The 16,412-nt window shown below is 38.2% G+C and overlaps 1 protein-coding gene and 2 pseudogenes across 1 annotated transcript in view; 1 reads left to right on the top strand and 2 right to left on the bottom strand.

The window, feature by feature from the left end:
- Positions 1-16,412, bottom strand: part of FOXP2 (forkhead box P2) — an 852,864-nt gene that overhangs the window by 785,298 nt on the left and 51,154 nt on the right. The gene's annotated exons all lie outside the window — the stretch shown is intronic.
- Positions 2,653-3,635, top strand: LOC114507528 (annotated as a pseudogene).
- On the bottom strand, positions 9,861-11,379 carry LOC118497146 (annotated as a pseudogene).

Below are 16,412 nucleotides of genomic sequence, written 5' to 3'. Positions count from 1 at the left end.
ACCACAAGAATTTAAAAGAAGTTAATAAAATTAATTTTATGTCTTAAATACTAGTATTAAAATAAAATTTCCTATCAAGTTTTTCATTACAAATTAATATTTATCATTATTTAACCATGGAAAGAATTATTCCCAATTCCAAACAATCAACTGACAAACTTAAAAGGTTATCTATACTTCAAATATGTTTGACCGTAAAAGGCTGAGATTCGTCAGATAATTCACAAATTTTCACTTTATTACGTATAAACTTAAGCCAACCACCATGATCATGCATACATTGAGCTAAATATAGACAGTAGGAGAAAAAACTATGTTTTACATATAGTTTTTGTAAACTATGCTAACTAACTCAGAAGTGCTAGGCTTTAGACACACATGTAATACAACTGCCTCTATTTATTTCTCTCTCTCTTTCTGTCTCTGTCCCGGTCCTTTTTCTCTTTCAGTCTTATTTTAAAGCTAATAGAATTCTTTCCTTTCTACATTTGTTTCTACAAGGGAAATTGTAGACATTTTTTTACAATTAATAATAGCAAACTCAAAATATTCACCAGGTTAATAAAATTATTGGAAGTGAAGTTTTGTTAGAAATTTAGAGGTTATAAACTTATGCTTATCAGAGTGGTTATATATCTTATATTTTAAATCACAATCTTATTTCTGATGACCAGCAAAATTTGGATTCTATTTCAATTCCTTATTCTCCTGGGGAAAAAAAAAAAGCTTTAGCAATGCCATGTGATATTGTTCTCTGACCTAGAATATTAAGTTTCATTAGTAGCTCTGGAGATGTAATACCTGTAAGTCAGCATTTTAACAGTTTTTCCAAAATGATTCTTATGACCAGCAACATTATCATGAATGAATTTTTCCTTATTTAATTATATTTAAGCTATTTCCTCAACAGTATCACCTATTATAAACTTATTGTTAAAACAATTAGATTTCTTTATTTGAATGGTTTTATTTTCTAGCAATAAAACAATTTCTTCAACTAATAAATACATTCAGCTTGCTGTCACATCAAAAAATACTAAATTTAACTTTTACCATCACATAATGAAATGTAAATTAATTAACAGTTACTTAAAATGGCTAAATATTCTTGCTGGAAAATATAATTAAAAAAAGAGAGATGACTCTGGCTGGTGTGGCTCAGTGGTTGAGTGCCAGACTGCGAATCAAAGGATCATTGGTGTCTGGGTTGCAGGCCAGGTTCCCAGCAGCGGGCATACCAGAGGCAACCACACGTTGATATTTCTCTCCTTCTCTTTCTCCCTCCCTTCCCCTCTCTAAAAAAAAAATAATAATAATTAAATCTTTTTTAAAAGGGGAGAGAAATGACAGTATATACCTTTACTATGGCAATAGTTTTTCAGTTAAACCTTTCTTAAATATGTATCATCTGTGTAATAAAACAATATTTTTCATCTATATTTGTATTTACTTATCCTCTATTAACATTTTTTACTTTCTGTGGAATACCTTAATACTTATGCATATCTGACTGTGCATGACTATATTAAGTTTTCTTCCACATTTTTTGTCACACAAATGCTGTAGGTAACATAATAAAACTGTAACAGGGAAGAACTTCCCACCAGAAATGGGGAGGGGTGGAGAAGCACCAAAGACTACACAGGCGTGCATTGCCCTGGCAAGTGGCACAACCCAGTAAGGCAAGACCAAAAAAAAAAAAAAAAAAGACAAAGGTGTGCAAAGCTGGCACCAAAAACCAGGAAGGCGTTTGGATAGGAAGGATATATCCTCCCATCCATTTCCGCCAGGTGGAGGATTATGGTGTGGGGAGGTGAGCGGGTTCTTTAATACTCCAAAAATGTCCCACTTTTGCTTTTGCTCCCTGATCCCCTGGCTGGTGGGTCCAAGGCTGGAAGCAGAGATCCTGAGATGGTGACCTAGCCAGTGGGATTCTGAGTGCCCCATGTGGCAGTGCTCCAGGGCAGGAAGGCAGCGGGGAAGCTTGGGAGGTGAGCTCAGGGAGGCTCCAGCTGGTGGGTTAGGGAGGCACAGGCCCTAGCAAGCCCCATGCCCACTTTCCCAGTCAAGAAGCCACAGCGGCAGCTGCCCACCCACAGTCCTGGCTTCCACTGCAGCCCAGACAAGCCCCACAACCCTTCCCCAGGTGGGAAGCAGCAGCTGCTGCCCACCTTCAGTCCACACCTCTGACATGGGCCCAACAAACCCCAACCCCCTTCCCAAATGAGAAGCCATGGTGGCCGTCACCTGCCTGAGGTCCACACCAGTGCAGACCAGTCATCTGCGGTCCCTGTGCAGAGCCAGGGAGGATCAAGCCTAATGATCCTCCCTGAGTGCTTTGGCCTGGCACTGAGCATCACAGGTACCACAAGCAAGGCTGGTAAGAAGGAGGCAGTAGCGTGGGAAGAGGTGATTAGGGCTTAGAGGTCCGGGCGGTGGGGTGGGGAACATGTCCTGGGAGGTGGTTGGGCAACAAGCCCCTCACCCCTCCCCTGGATGCAAAGCTGTGAGAAATTGCTGTAGTGGCCACCTGCCAGCAGCCTTCTCACTCCTCCATAGTGGAGGTGTGGTGGGCATCAAGTAATCTATTGTGTGTACATATATGTATGTACATGTACATAGATATGTATATGTATATGTGTAAATAAAAATTCCATTTTTCTTTCCATCAGATTCTGTCTCAAGAGTTACTGCCTGTGGGCAGTGGAACCCCACTGGTTGTTCCATTACAGTAATGGAGCCCAATGTGGGGCCCTAGTCACTTGTGGTAGGTGAACCACCCCAGGGAGTGGGACCATGGGGCTTCCCAGTTGCTGGGAGGTCCTCTGCACACTGTTGCAGTTGTCAGCTTCTTAAACATGCCTGGCAGGTGGAAAGGAAACTGGCATAGAAAATAGACTCTGGGAAGGGGGATGGATCACCTGAGTTTTAGGACTGAGAACCAGAGTCCAGGTGATAATTGGCAGAGCTTTGGGAAGGCAATGAAGGCAGCTGGGGATTGGGGGGTTAGCGGCTCAGTAAATCTCAGGACTGCTGAAAATGGCTGAATATAGACTTGTGGTAGTTGAAGCTGTTGGCATAGGCAAGAGTGCCTTGACAATACAGGTAATTCAGAATGGCTTTGTGGGTGAATATGATACTACAATAGAGAATTCCTATGGAAAAAAGTAATAATTGATGGAGAAACCTGTTTCTTGAATATTCTCAACACAGCAGGTCAAAAGGGATATAGCGCAATGAGGGAACCAGTAAATGAGGACTGGAGAGGGCTTTCTTTATATCTTTGCCTTAAATGATATTAAATCATTTGAAGACACTATTAAAGAAAAGTGAAAAGAGTTAAAGACTCTGAAGGTGTACTCATGGTTGTGGTAGGAAATAATTGTGATTTGCAGATAGAACAGCAGACACAAAACAGGCTCAGGACTTAGCAAGAAGTTTTGGAATTCCTTTTATTGAAACATCAACAAAGACAAGACAAGGTATTAACAGTGCTTTCTATGCAGTAGTTTAAGAAATTTGAAAACATAACGAAGAGTTGATCAAAGATGGTAAAAGAAAAAGAAATCAAAGACAAAGTGTATAATTATGTAAATACAATTTGTACTTACTTCTCAAGGCATACATAAGTGGTAATTTTTATATGTTACCTGTTATTAATATTTGTTTCAGCATTACCTAATTTTATTGCTGCCATTAGCTTTTATTTTGAATTCTTATTTTTAAAATGACAGTGGAATCTTTCTTTTCCTCTAAGAACCAGTATTCTCTGAGTTTTGGTTTTGAAACTAACAATGCCTGTAGGAAAAATAAGAAGAAACTGAGATTTCTTTCTTCGGGTTTTTGGTGTGTGCATTTGATTACTTCCTCACTTCAACCTGAGAAATGGAGGAATGATGTCTCATGTGTATTGGTTGTTCCTATATTATTTTCAAATCATAAACAAATTTAAATGTTTTTGTGGCAAAAAAAGGGTAAAGCAAATTTATGTAGGGAAATGTTATTACATCCAGTTGGTCCCCGAACTACACCTAACTGTAATTACTTTGTATTTAGCCATATGTTTGTTTTATGCATCCACTTCTGGATCATTTTAAACTGACCATGAACTGGCAAGACCAGTGAATTCCTAGGTGATGCTCTTTGATGGGGGACATTTTTAAATATATGTTAGAGCTTGGCTGTAAATACCTTCCTGACTATATTTGGTATTGAAATCTAGTACTGTTTTGTAAATATGCTTCTCTGTGGGAATAGTGTTACAGTGGACTGTCTACTTTACTTACAAACATTGACAATTACCACTTGAATTGAGGCTTCTCAAAATTTGGAAGTGCTGAAGAATATAGATACAGGTCAAGACAGAGTCACTCTCCATGATACAGCAAGTAAACAAGGAACTGGAAAAGTGGTTACACAAAGGCACAGACTGACTTTTCTGATATTCTTTTATAAAAAAAAATTAATGGTTCATAGTTGGCCTAGATGTCATTATAACTGTTCTCTCTCTAAGGCCTAGTATAGTTGGCATGTAGTAAGGATTCGATGGATAGTCAATAATTTTGCTTTATTAGTGTATTGTTATCAGTTATCAGTAGCACCTATTTATAAATGAACAAAAAGTAAAGAATACCCTGGCATAAGTATGCCAGGAAATGCATTTGGAAAGGGACCAGGCGCATCCCATTCCTTTGCTCCAGATTAGGGCATCACCCAGAACCGGGCTTAAAGTAAACCCTTTTGAAATAATTTATGGCAGACAATTCCAAATCTCAGTTCTAGGAACAACCCCTCTAGATTTAGAGCAAAAGTGGAAAATTAAGGAATATGTACAACATTTAGGGCAAACACTAACCATTTTGCACAAGTTTGCTCATTGCAGGTCCACCTACTCATACGATGATCTCTTACACCCATTTCAGCTGGGGAACTGAGTCTTAATAAAATCTTGGAAGAATCAAGGACCTGAACAGCAGGTAGCTGAGCAATGGACTGGTCCTTATAATGTCCTACTGAAAACACAGTTTTTTCTGAAGCTCATGGGAATTAAGCCTTGGGTCCATCACACACACTAGTAAAATGGGCACTGCCTGAAGAGAATTCAAATCCTACTGCTGTGGTGGTTGCTGAAAAGGAAAGCTGGACCTGCACTCTGGAAGGAGATTTGAAATTTGTATTTTGAAAGAAGATAGCAGGCCCCAGTGCAAAGTGACAATGTCTCTTTACTTTATTAATGTGTTTGCAGCTGCCAGATACTGATTTTGATGGTAGTCTGTTCCATAGTTAAAAAGGATAAAGATTAAAAGTGAGCTATGTTTATCCCTAAGTTATTAAGAAGGTCTACAAAAATTATAGAGGCCATAGAATGGTGTGGAATTTTCTTTTGAAAGGAAAGACACCCCAGTGCTTGGGTTGAGTTATTCTTTGCTTTAGGTTTTGTTTTGTTTCTTGCTTTCTGATCTTTTGGGTACTTAGGGCACTTAACTGTTTTGTTTATACTGGGAATCCTCCCTCTCTGCTGTTTGGGGCTTTGTGCCATTTGAGACTTAGGAAAGGTCATCTGATGCCGATTATAGTCAGTTGGGGTGAGAGGGAGGGCATGTCTTTGCCATGAGACTAGTTGGTGAGAGGTCATGTGTCTGCCAGGAGACCAGTGGATGTACTGGTAGGCAAGAGAATGCCTCTATGATTGGGACTTTGTGCCATTGGTACTGGATGGAATCCAGCTGGGGTGAGAATATATTTCTGCCATCTGGCTTTGTGCTTTGGGACCTAGGAAAGATCATCTGGTGCCAATTAGAGTCAGCTTTGGTGAGAGGAGAATGTCCCTACCATTGAGACTTCATGCCATTTGGAACCAGAGAAAGGTCATCTGTGTGACTAGTTAGTGGGACCAGTTGGTGCGAGACAAGATTCTAAGGCTAGTTTTAGTGCCCTCTTATTTTTTTTTTTTATTTTTGGAATTCTGTTTTTTGCTTTGGATATTTTTGGTTTGTTGCTGTTTTTAAAAGAAATTTAGTGTTCCCAGCAACAGTTAAAACTTCACCCCAAGTAGTAAAGTAATGAAAAATGTAAGACATGGAAATGCAATTTTGGTGGATATTGGATGGACAAGAATTTTTCTTTTTGCTTTGTATTTTTCTCCCTACCTGATCCATCTAGAATTTGGCATTCTTAATGAGTAAGGATATAAGAATATACTTTCCTTTGTATGAAACCAACAAGACCAGTTTCAAACTATGGTTTTAATATCCAAAGGTTGGACTAGGATGTCGTGCCTGGGCTTTGGTTGTTACCAGAAAGCCCTAAGAAACTAAGATTGACTTTGAAAGCTAACAAAAGCTAATTGGAGAAATGGTTGGGTGGGTACCTTGTTGGCTCATGTGGTTCATGGCAGCCTTTCCAGTGAAGGAATGAAGGTTGCTTTTCTGAAAGATAACAAGGAGGAACCTTAAGACATGCTGGGAACCTCAAGGACTTGAGGAAAACAAGTAGTGTAAGCAAATCCAGAGGGCAGTTTTGGGGCTTGGCTTCTATGCCCTGAAAGGTTGTTTAAGAGTCAATCTGAAGGTTCCTGGTGGAAATTACAACAAAATAAACTTTAAAAAAGGCTATGTGTTCAGTGTTGCACTTGTTTTTATGCAAATGATGCAGCAAAACTGAGAACTTGCAGTCTTTCTGAGGCTAATGATGGTGATCTTAGGTAGGAGAATCAGGTTTTAAGGAAAGTGACAATGTTCAGTCATAATCATCAGACTCTAATGCAGCTAACTACCTTCAAAGTTTGTTTTCACTTGAGAGTTGAACTGATTTAACCTGATGGTATCAAATTGTCACTGCTTAGTATCATTTCAGTAAAGGCCTTGCAACTAAATATCTTCTTAGAAGATAGTCTTGTGGACTCAGAAAAGGTGTAGGCTCCACTCGAGAAGCCCACCTGCATCACCACTCCCTGGAACTCAATAGTTTGGCTGAACTAAACAGTTGAATTGGTGAAGTATTGAACAGCCTATTGGTTTTACTTTAAGACTGCTTTCTTTTCTGCCTTAATAGTTTGGACAGAAAGGACCCAGAAGTGTTAACAGAGGAGGAGGGGAGGAATCTCAGGATATTTCCCTAAACCTAATTTTAGTTCAGTATAGTAGGCAATAGTGCTTTAGACAGGTGTGACAGGCCTTGCATACCTTTCTCCAAGGAAGCTGTTCTTCCTTAATTAGGGACACTGCAGAATTAGCCTATACTTTATTATTTAGTTGTTAATAGATTTGACTGTGCCTTCTAACCCTCTTGCCAAATTTGTTGCTTCCAGAACATGACAAGGACACCAACTCATCCAGCAATGCCATCTTTTGGACATGATGTGTGCCACTTTCCAGGAACAACTAACTGACCTGGTCTTTGCAAAATCATTCTCCCTTGCATGAAGCCTCACCCATCCCACTCCAGACCCCCCTTTTTTAGGACCTCTAGACCAGGATTATAGGTAGGAGTACATACCTTGGTCAGCAGAAAGTAGTTACAGAAGAAGGAGACCTTTGTCCGTCTGCCCTTGTAAGATTCTAGGTGTCCAGAGTGTTAAGGTGGGGGTTTTAATGGGGGAAACTTACCCAAGAAATGGGGAGGGGTGGAGAGGCGCCACAGACAGTGCATGTGTACATTGCTCTAGTGACCAGGACACCATATGCATAACAAACAAACAAAAAAGGCATGCAATGGTGGCGCCAAAAACCAAGAAGGTGACTGGATGGGAGGGAAATACTTTCCTATCCATTTCTGGTATGGGGGGATATGGGGGAATCTTTCAAAGGTGTAGAGTGAGCAAATGGCATGCTTTCACACCCTGATACACTGACTGATGGGAGCTGAGGTCCTGAGCTGAGGACCTAGCTGGGGAAATTCTGAGTACCCCCTACCACATTGCTCCAACATCTACTTGTCCTGGAGCACAGCAGGTTTCAGGTGGGGGGTGGGAAGCTTCAGAGTTGAGCTCTGAGAGGCACAGCCCCTAGCAAGCTCTACACCCCCTTCCCCAGGCAGGAAGCTGGCAAGGGTGAACCTGCCCACCATCCCTACCTTTTGGGCAATTCCAACAAGCCCAATGACCCTCCCCCACACAGGAAGCCATGGAAGCTGCCACGTAACCATGGCCCCCACTTCCAGCACTGCTGACAAGCCCTACATCCCTTCCCAAGGCTGGAGGCAGTGGCTTCTCCCTGCCTGCAGGCCATAACTCCAGTGTGGGCCCAACATGCCCTGCACCCCTTCCCAGGCCAGAAGCCATGGTGGCTGCTGCCTGCCCAAGACCCACACCATTGCTGGCCAGTTGGCTGTGGTCCCAGTAGAGCCAGGGAGGGTCAGGCTCAGTGCCCTTCACTAAGTGCTTTTGGCCTGACCCTAAGCATCGCAGGTACTATGAGCAAGGCTGGTATGAAGGGAACAATGGGGTGGGGGGAGGGGATTAGGGCTCAGAGGCCCCAGGGGCAGGTCTTGGGAGGCAGTCAGGTGATAAGCCCTATGCTGTTCCCCCAAAAGCAAGCTGTGGGAAACTGCTGCAACAGCTACCTGCCAGCAGCCTACTTGCTCCTCCGGTGGCAGGGGAAGGGTGGGCATCAAAGTAATCATGTGTGTGTGTGTGTGTGTGTGTGTAAATAAAAATTGTATTTGCCTTTCCACCAGACTCTGTCTCTAGAGTTACTGCCTATGGGTGGCAAGTGCTGGGACCCTACCAGTTGGTTACAAAACCACAGGCTTGTCTCTGTTTTCTCATAGAAGCAAGCCCTAACTCAAAATATTTCATTTCTTCCTGTCTTAACTCTAATAAAAGAGAGTTGCTGTATTTTTATGCATTATTTTGAATTCTCTCTGTTATGAAAGTGCTACTGATCACAACTTTGGTAAAGTAATAAGTACTACACTATAAAAAGAACTTCCATTCAAAATAATAGCAACTACCTAGGCCAATGAAGGAAAAATGTTTAAGATTCAGATATATAATTCTGAGCTAAGTTATTTCACAAAGAAATTCAATGTTACACAATGGAAGTGTTTTTTTTTTTCCTGAAGCTTAAAAGGATAAGATATTAAAAGAAATTCAAGATGAGTTTATAGAAGGGGGTTGAGGGAAATGGGTATTATGGATTAGTTAGGAATCAAACAGCACAAATGGCATCTTCAAGATGTTAAACAGTGAAAGTAATTTTTTTTTAATTCCAAGGAAAATATGGTGTTCAATTTACAACTCTTTCACATGATAAAGCAATAATTGTTAGCTATACCTCAGATCTCCTGTCAAAAAAGAGATGTATATTCTAAAGAAAAGGGTCAAATAGTCCACTAACTAGCTAAGTATTGTAGATTTGCCTATAGCAAAGAAGAAAAAACATTAAGGAAAAGAATTGTACTATTCCTCTTTCTTCTAAGTCTTTTTTTCCATTCCCTTCAGGTCAGATTGTATAATCTACATTTATATCAAAAATAACATAACCATTCCCCAGGACAGACTCTGTAAGGTTGGTTTTAGTTTTCTTAAAAAATATAAAGAAATACCAGAACACATAAACAGTAAAACCTAGCTAAAGGGACATCATAAGTAAAAATAGGAGGAATTCCTCCTCATACAAAGGTACAGAAGTAAACCTAAATAGTTCTGATATGATCAGTTTCAAATTGCCAATTCTAGCCAGATACTTAACTCATCTAATTGTACCCTACAACTCTGGTCCACCCATATCCTCACATACAAAACAGAACAAAAAAGGGTTGTAACAAAGCTTTGTCTCATACTTAAATTTGCCTCTGCTAGTTGTGATACTGGCACAAGACTGTTCTACCTGTCTGCAACCTTCCTAATATTTTAGATTTGGCCTGACTCCTGGAAAAAATATGATGAGAATGCAATTATCAGTTTACTACCTAGACCTCCAATGACTCAGCTGGTCATTTCATTTTATTATCCAGACTTATATCATAATAATAATAATCACAATAGTTAAACATTTAATAAAGTACTATCTTACTAATAATATAATTTCTCAGAAGACTTATAAAGCAATAAGGTGAAGTACTAATTTGGAATTAATAGCACTGAAATGGGAAGAACTTCATGAAAGAATTTGTCACACAATTATTAGAAGTTCACATAAATTTTTTTAAAAAATTCAGATGATCCCCTTTACTTAAAAACTCTGCACCTCTTTGTTTTGATCAAGTCACATAGCCTCTCTTAAGCTTATTTTTAAATATTCTACCTACAACATAGCTGAATTTTCTAAATAACAAGTAAATATAATGCTAGCTAGTAGAAATTTGGAGGACAGGGTATTGTATACAAACTTTCATCATGTCTCTACAAATACTGATGCTGCCAACAGTATCTTTAGGCTTTCTCTTGCCAAAGCCATCAATTCTTCCATCTCAGCATTTCGTTTATGTGTTACCCATTCCATTACTTCTTGGCCTTCGTTAGCATTTAAAGATACTTGCCACCAGTCATTCCAGATAAGTACTGAGACTGACTCCTTTTACCATGATTATGGCCTCCTGAGTCAAAATAGCTTTATCTGGGTCCTGCAGATATGGTTCATATATGTCTCTCATCTACTGAAATCATATTTATAAATAAAATATTAGCAAATTTAAGTTTCATTGTTTTCTGTACAGGATTAACTACAGAATGTTCATGCACATAGGTTTTGGTTCCTGCCATACCAATAAGAGATTTTACAATGGTAGCAAACCCACTCTGTGCTGAGAAGTCTATGACTGTGCATCTTTCCAGAAGGGAAGTTGTCCAACACATCAACTCCAAGCACACTTGGGTTCATAGCATTTGAGTATTTCTGTACTGCAGCTGTTGTAATATTTTTTGCATGGGTGGTCAAAGATGTGCTTCAAAATCCAGATCTTCATGGTGCCAGTGGCCTACACAATGTCCTGGTCATGCTCCATGTCAATTTTAAGATCTTAATTCCAACCTAGTAAACAAAATGCGTCATGTATTTTAGTAACAGAGATACAATATGCATGTTTATGTTTATATGAATGTGTGTGTGTGTGTGTGTGTGTGTGTGTTTGGCGAAATATAGTCCATGGACTAAAACTGGCTAAATGCCTGATTTTGGATGATCTGTAAGGCCAGAATGTTTTTTACAGTTGTGAATGGTTGAATAAAAATCAAAAGAAAAGTATCTTGTGAAATATAAAAATTATATGAAATTCCAACTTGAGTTCATATATAAACTTTAATGGCACACAGACATATTCACTTATTTAGGTATTGTCTGCAGCTGCTTTTACACTACAAGAGCAGAATTGAATAGTTGTGACAGAGACCTATGGTCCACAAAACCTTCTTTTACTATCTAACCTTTACAGAAAAAAAAAAAAAAAGTCTGCCAACACCTACTAACCTACTATACATAATGGCCTGACATCAAACTCTTTAAAAAATGGTTTGGGATAAATATCTTGTCTGTCAAAAAATTATTGAAAGTAATACTATGAAACCCTCTATCCTCAGAAGATACTAAAAAAGAAAAAATCATAAAATATCTAAAAACACAGAGTTGCACAGGGATTATTTGACCTTGAAAATGATTTTACATGGCAAGGAATAGTACATAAATGGGATTCAAAGTTTTAATTATTGCTTAAAATGGCTAAAGTATATTCCACCCACCAAAAAAAAAAAATCCAAGAACACTTTAAGACCTTACTTAGATATGGGGAAAAATATTAAAGAATACATGAGCCTACTCTTTGGTCAAAATGATAAACAGTAGTGCCCTCTTGTCCATAGTGGATATGTTCCAAGACACCCAATAGGTGGCTGAAACTGTACGAAACCCTATTTATATTGTTTTTCCCTCCACTGCAGACAATTTAAAACTAATAAATTGTTTACATACAATACCTTCACACTTAAAAAAATTTATGGCTTCTCTTTGGCATAGCCAAATGGCTTTGGGGACTCTTATAAAGTAAAATAAGGTTTACTTGAACACAAGTCCCATAATACCAAAAAGCAGATTTATTAACAGAGAAGTCTATTAAGTGACTAAATGGCAGCAGCATACACAGTGTTGATATGCTGGGCAAAAGGATAATTCACGTACCAGTTGGGAGAACCAGAGTGGCATAAGATTTCATTTTGCTACTTCGAACAACACACAATTTAAAACCTATAAATTGTTTACTTCATGAAATTTTCCATTTAATATGTTCAGACCTCAGTTGATCACAGGTGAATGAAACCATGGAAAGTGAAACCACAGATAAAGGGGGACTACTGTATTACCAGAAAACCAAGATGAAGCTAGGCTTCTTGAATCCTAAAAGTTCTCTACCAAAAACAAAAGTGTTGAAAATAAAATGGAAAATCATATATGATTAATAAGAAAATCAAAGTTCAAGAATTAAAAAGAAGACAATAGGTCACTTAAAATAAGTTTATGTATACAGGACCAATGGATTACTATTTCAAGGTATTAACAAAAAGTAACTTGTAAATGTTGTAACAGAACCACAGTTGATAACCTTGGAAGACTTATGAACTGAAGAACAGACATAATGCATAAGAGAGGCCAACATTATTTTTGAGGTAAAATGACCCTTAAAATTTTTTTTTAAATCTTGAAATGCTGAATAACTAAACTATAAAAAGCAAATTTAGCAGACATATCAATCCTATTAAAGTAAAATACATAAATTCTATATTAATTATAAGTTATATAAAATGAATTATACTTCTAGTAACAATGCAACATGACTAAAAATAAATTTGCTATTAAGTTAGAGATACATTTTCAATATGTTCTTTGTTGTTCAGGTCACAATCATGGATGGTATGGTATTTAGCTCTGGAGACATTTTAAAGGGGAACTTTGGCCAACAGAAGCATTCCAAGAGGAAAGTGAGCAGAAATGTATAAAGGATAAAATAAATCCAAATAAAAGTATAATTTAAGAAGCTTGGGAACTTGAGAAGATGACAGCAAGATAGGTGGGAGTGGAGTCCACTTCACCCTGCACACATGTCAAACACCTAACCAAACTACTGAGGACAGAGCAAACAGCCAGTAGTACCCCAGCATATATAAAGATTGGAGACTAAAAATTGTACAGGACATTGAAAAATCAGACAGGTGGTACTTTAAATATCATAGAATATCCTCCTGCTGTCTTAAATAATTTTGCCTCCCCTCGCTAACTGATCACAAAAAAAGTAGGTGGAAGCTGTGAACACTGGGATACCTACTGGAAGACAAAACCCGACAAAGGAACCACAAACAGATAACAACAGAAGAAGGTAAGGAGGGAGCAGAAGCCACACTAACTCAACCAGGACCTATCTGGAAATACAAAAAATTCTGGAGAAATTACTCAGAACACACAACAGAACAAGAGCAAGAGAGAATCCTCAAAACCTTGTATACCTGGAAGAAGCAGCTTCAACACAACCTGCCCACACCTGCACAACAGAATACAAGAGGTAGAAGACAGAGTGACACTCAGTTAACCAACTGGTGGGAAGGACCCACCAAAGAAAGACCCAACAACAATCAAAACCCAAAGACTTACACAGGGCCAACATAAATGACAGCCCAAGACCAGGGAGTGTGGGAGATCAAGGAGTCTACAGCACTGAATCTCACAGGTCTTCTACCATAGAAGTTCATACAGAAACCCAGGGAGTCTGAATAGATAAATTTAAGAAGCAGAGGCTAACAAGAAGAGTCTCACAGATAATGGGAAGACTAAGAAACAATCCATAAATGAAAGGAAAGGAGGAAGCCTCAGAATGCTAAATGAAATAGAGGAAAGTCAACTATCAGATACTGAGTTCAAAGCAATGGTTATCAGGAAGCTCAATGAGCTCATTGAGAATTATCAAAAATTACAGGGAAACTACAATGAACTCACTGCAAACTATATAAACATGAAAAAGAAAATAGAAACTATCAAGGACCAAGAGGAAATGAAAAATACAGTTCCTGAATTGAAGAACACAGTAGGAGGAATCAACAGCAGACTCAATGAAGCAGAGGATCAGATCAGCGAGCTGTAGAACAAGGTGGAAAAAATACCCAGAAGAAGCAAGAAAAGGAAAAGAGGCTCAGAAAGAATGAAGAGGGCTTAAGGGACAACGTGAAACAGAGTAATATCCATATAATAGGGATACCAGAAGAAGAAGAACAACAAGGGATAGGAAAATTGTTTGAAAAAGTAATGATAGAAAACATTCCTAATCTGATGAGAGAAAAAGTCACACAAATCCAGGAAATGCAGACAATCCAAATCAAGAGGAACCCAAAGAGGCCCACTGAAAGACACATCATAATTAAACTGGCAAAATTCCAAGATAAAGAGCAAATCTCAAAGTCAGCAAGGGAAAAACAGGAAGTAACATACAAGGGGACACTGATAAGACTAGCACCTGACTTCTCAATGGAAACACTCCAAACCAGAAGGAAATGGCAAGCAATATTCAAGCTCATGAAAACCAGAGGCCTAGACTACTGCAACCAAGACTACTTTATCAAGCAAGGCTCTCAATTAAAATGGAAGGTCAAATAAGGAGCTTCCCAGACAAAACAAGCCTTAAAGAATATACCTCCTCCAAACCAGCTCTGCAGGAGATGCTAAAGGGTTTGCTTTAAGAACAGGAAGAAAAACAGTGAAACAGATAAGAACATAGGTATGAAAAATGGTAATGAATAAGTACCTATCAACAATAACCTTAAATGTAAATGGATTAAATACCCCAATAGAAGCACAGAGAATAGCAGAATGGATAACAAAACATAACCCACATATATATTGCCTACAAGAGACCCACCTCAGAACAAAAGACCTACACAGACTGAAAGTGAAGGACTGGAAACAAATATTCCAAACAAATGGACAGAAAAAAAAGCCAGGATACCAATAATCATAACAGACAAAATAGACTTCCAAAAAAGGGCCAAAGAAAGACCCAGAAGGTCAATTCATAATACTCAAGGGAAGAATCCACCAAGAAGACTTAAACATTGTAAATATATATGCACGCAACATAGGAGCACCCAAATACACAAAGAAAATCTTAGAGGACTTCAAGAAAGATATTGACAGAAACACAATTATACTAGGGGATTATAACACCCCACTATCAAAAATGGATAGGTCTTCCAAACAAAATATCAACAAGGACATTGCATCATTGAACAATATCCTAGAACAAATGCATATATATATAACCTTTATACAAAACAAGCAAAATATACATTCTATTAAATGCACATGGAATATATTCAATGATAAACAACATGATAGGACACAAAACAAGCCTCAACAAATTGGGGAAGAAGTCAAAAAATTTCTGAAAAAAAAAATGAAGATGAACTCACAAAAATCCAAAACTTATGGGACACAACAAAGGCAGTCCTGAGAAGAAAGTTAATAGTGTTACAGGCCTACCTGAAAAAAATAGAAACATTTCAAATAAACAACCCAACCCAACATGTACAAGAACCACAGAAGCAATAACAAAGACAACCCGGAGCAAGTAGAAGGAAGGAAATAACCAATATCAGAGAACAATTAAATGACATAGAGACTAAAAGCACAATAAGGATCAATGAATCCAGGAACTGGTTCCTTGAAAAGATAAATAAAATCAACAAGCCTTTATGCAGGCTCATCAAGAAAAAAAGAGAGAGGATCCAATAAATACAATCAGAAATGAAAGAGGAAATTACAACTGATACCAAAGAAATACAAAGGGTTGTAAAAAATTACTATGAAGAGCCATATGCCACGAAATTTGAAAACCTAGATGAAATTAAACATTTTTTTAGAAAATATAATCTTCCAAAACTCAGTGAAGAAGCAGCAGAAAAAAATGAAAAGTCCAATAACACCTGATGGAATTGAAACAGTAATCAAAAAGCTTCTGACACAAAATCCCTGAGCAAGATAGTTTCACAGAAGAATTTTATAAAGCATTTAAGGAAGAGCTAACACCCAGCCTCCACAGATTATTCCAAGAAGATGCAAGACTCCCAAACCATTTTTATGAAGCCAGCATCATCCTAATCCCCAAACCAGATAAAGACATAACAAAGAAAGCCAATTTCAGGCCAATACCACTGATAAACAGACCCAAAAATCCTCAACAAAATACTGGAAAGCTGTATCCAGCAATACATTAAAAGGATCATACACCATGATCAAGTGGGATTCATCATAGGGATGTAAGGATGGTACAATATTCACAAATCAATAAACATGATATACCACATAAACAAAACACAAAACCCACATGATCATATGAATAGATGTGAATAAAGAATTTGATAAGATATAGCACCCATTTATAATAAAAGCACTCAGTAAAGTGGGAGTGGAGGAAGCATCCCTCAACACAATAAAGGG

This window comes from Phyllostomus discolor, chromosome 10, assembly GCF_004126475.2.
Source record: "Phyllostomus discolor isolate MPI-MPIP mPhyDis1 chromosome 10, mPhyDis1.pri.v3, whole genome shotgun sequence".
Classification (NCBI taxonomy): Eukaryota; Metazoa; Chordata; class Mammalia; order Chiroptera; family Phyllostomidae; genus Phyllostomus; species Phyllostomus discolor.
Note: the sequence above shows the minus strand (reverse complement) of the source record. Positions and strands in the feature narration are given on the sequence as shown.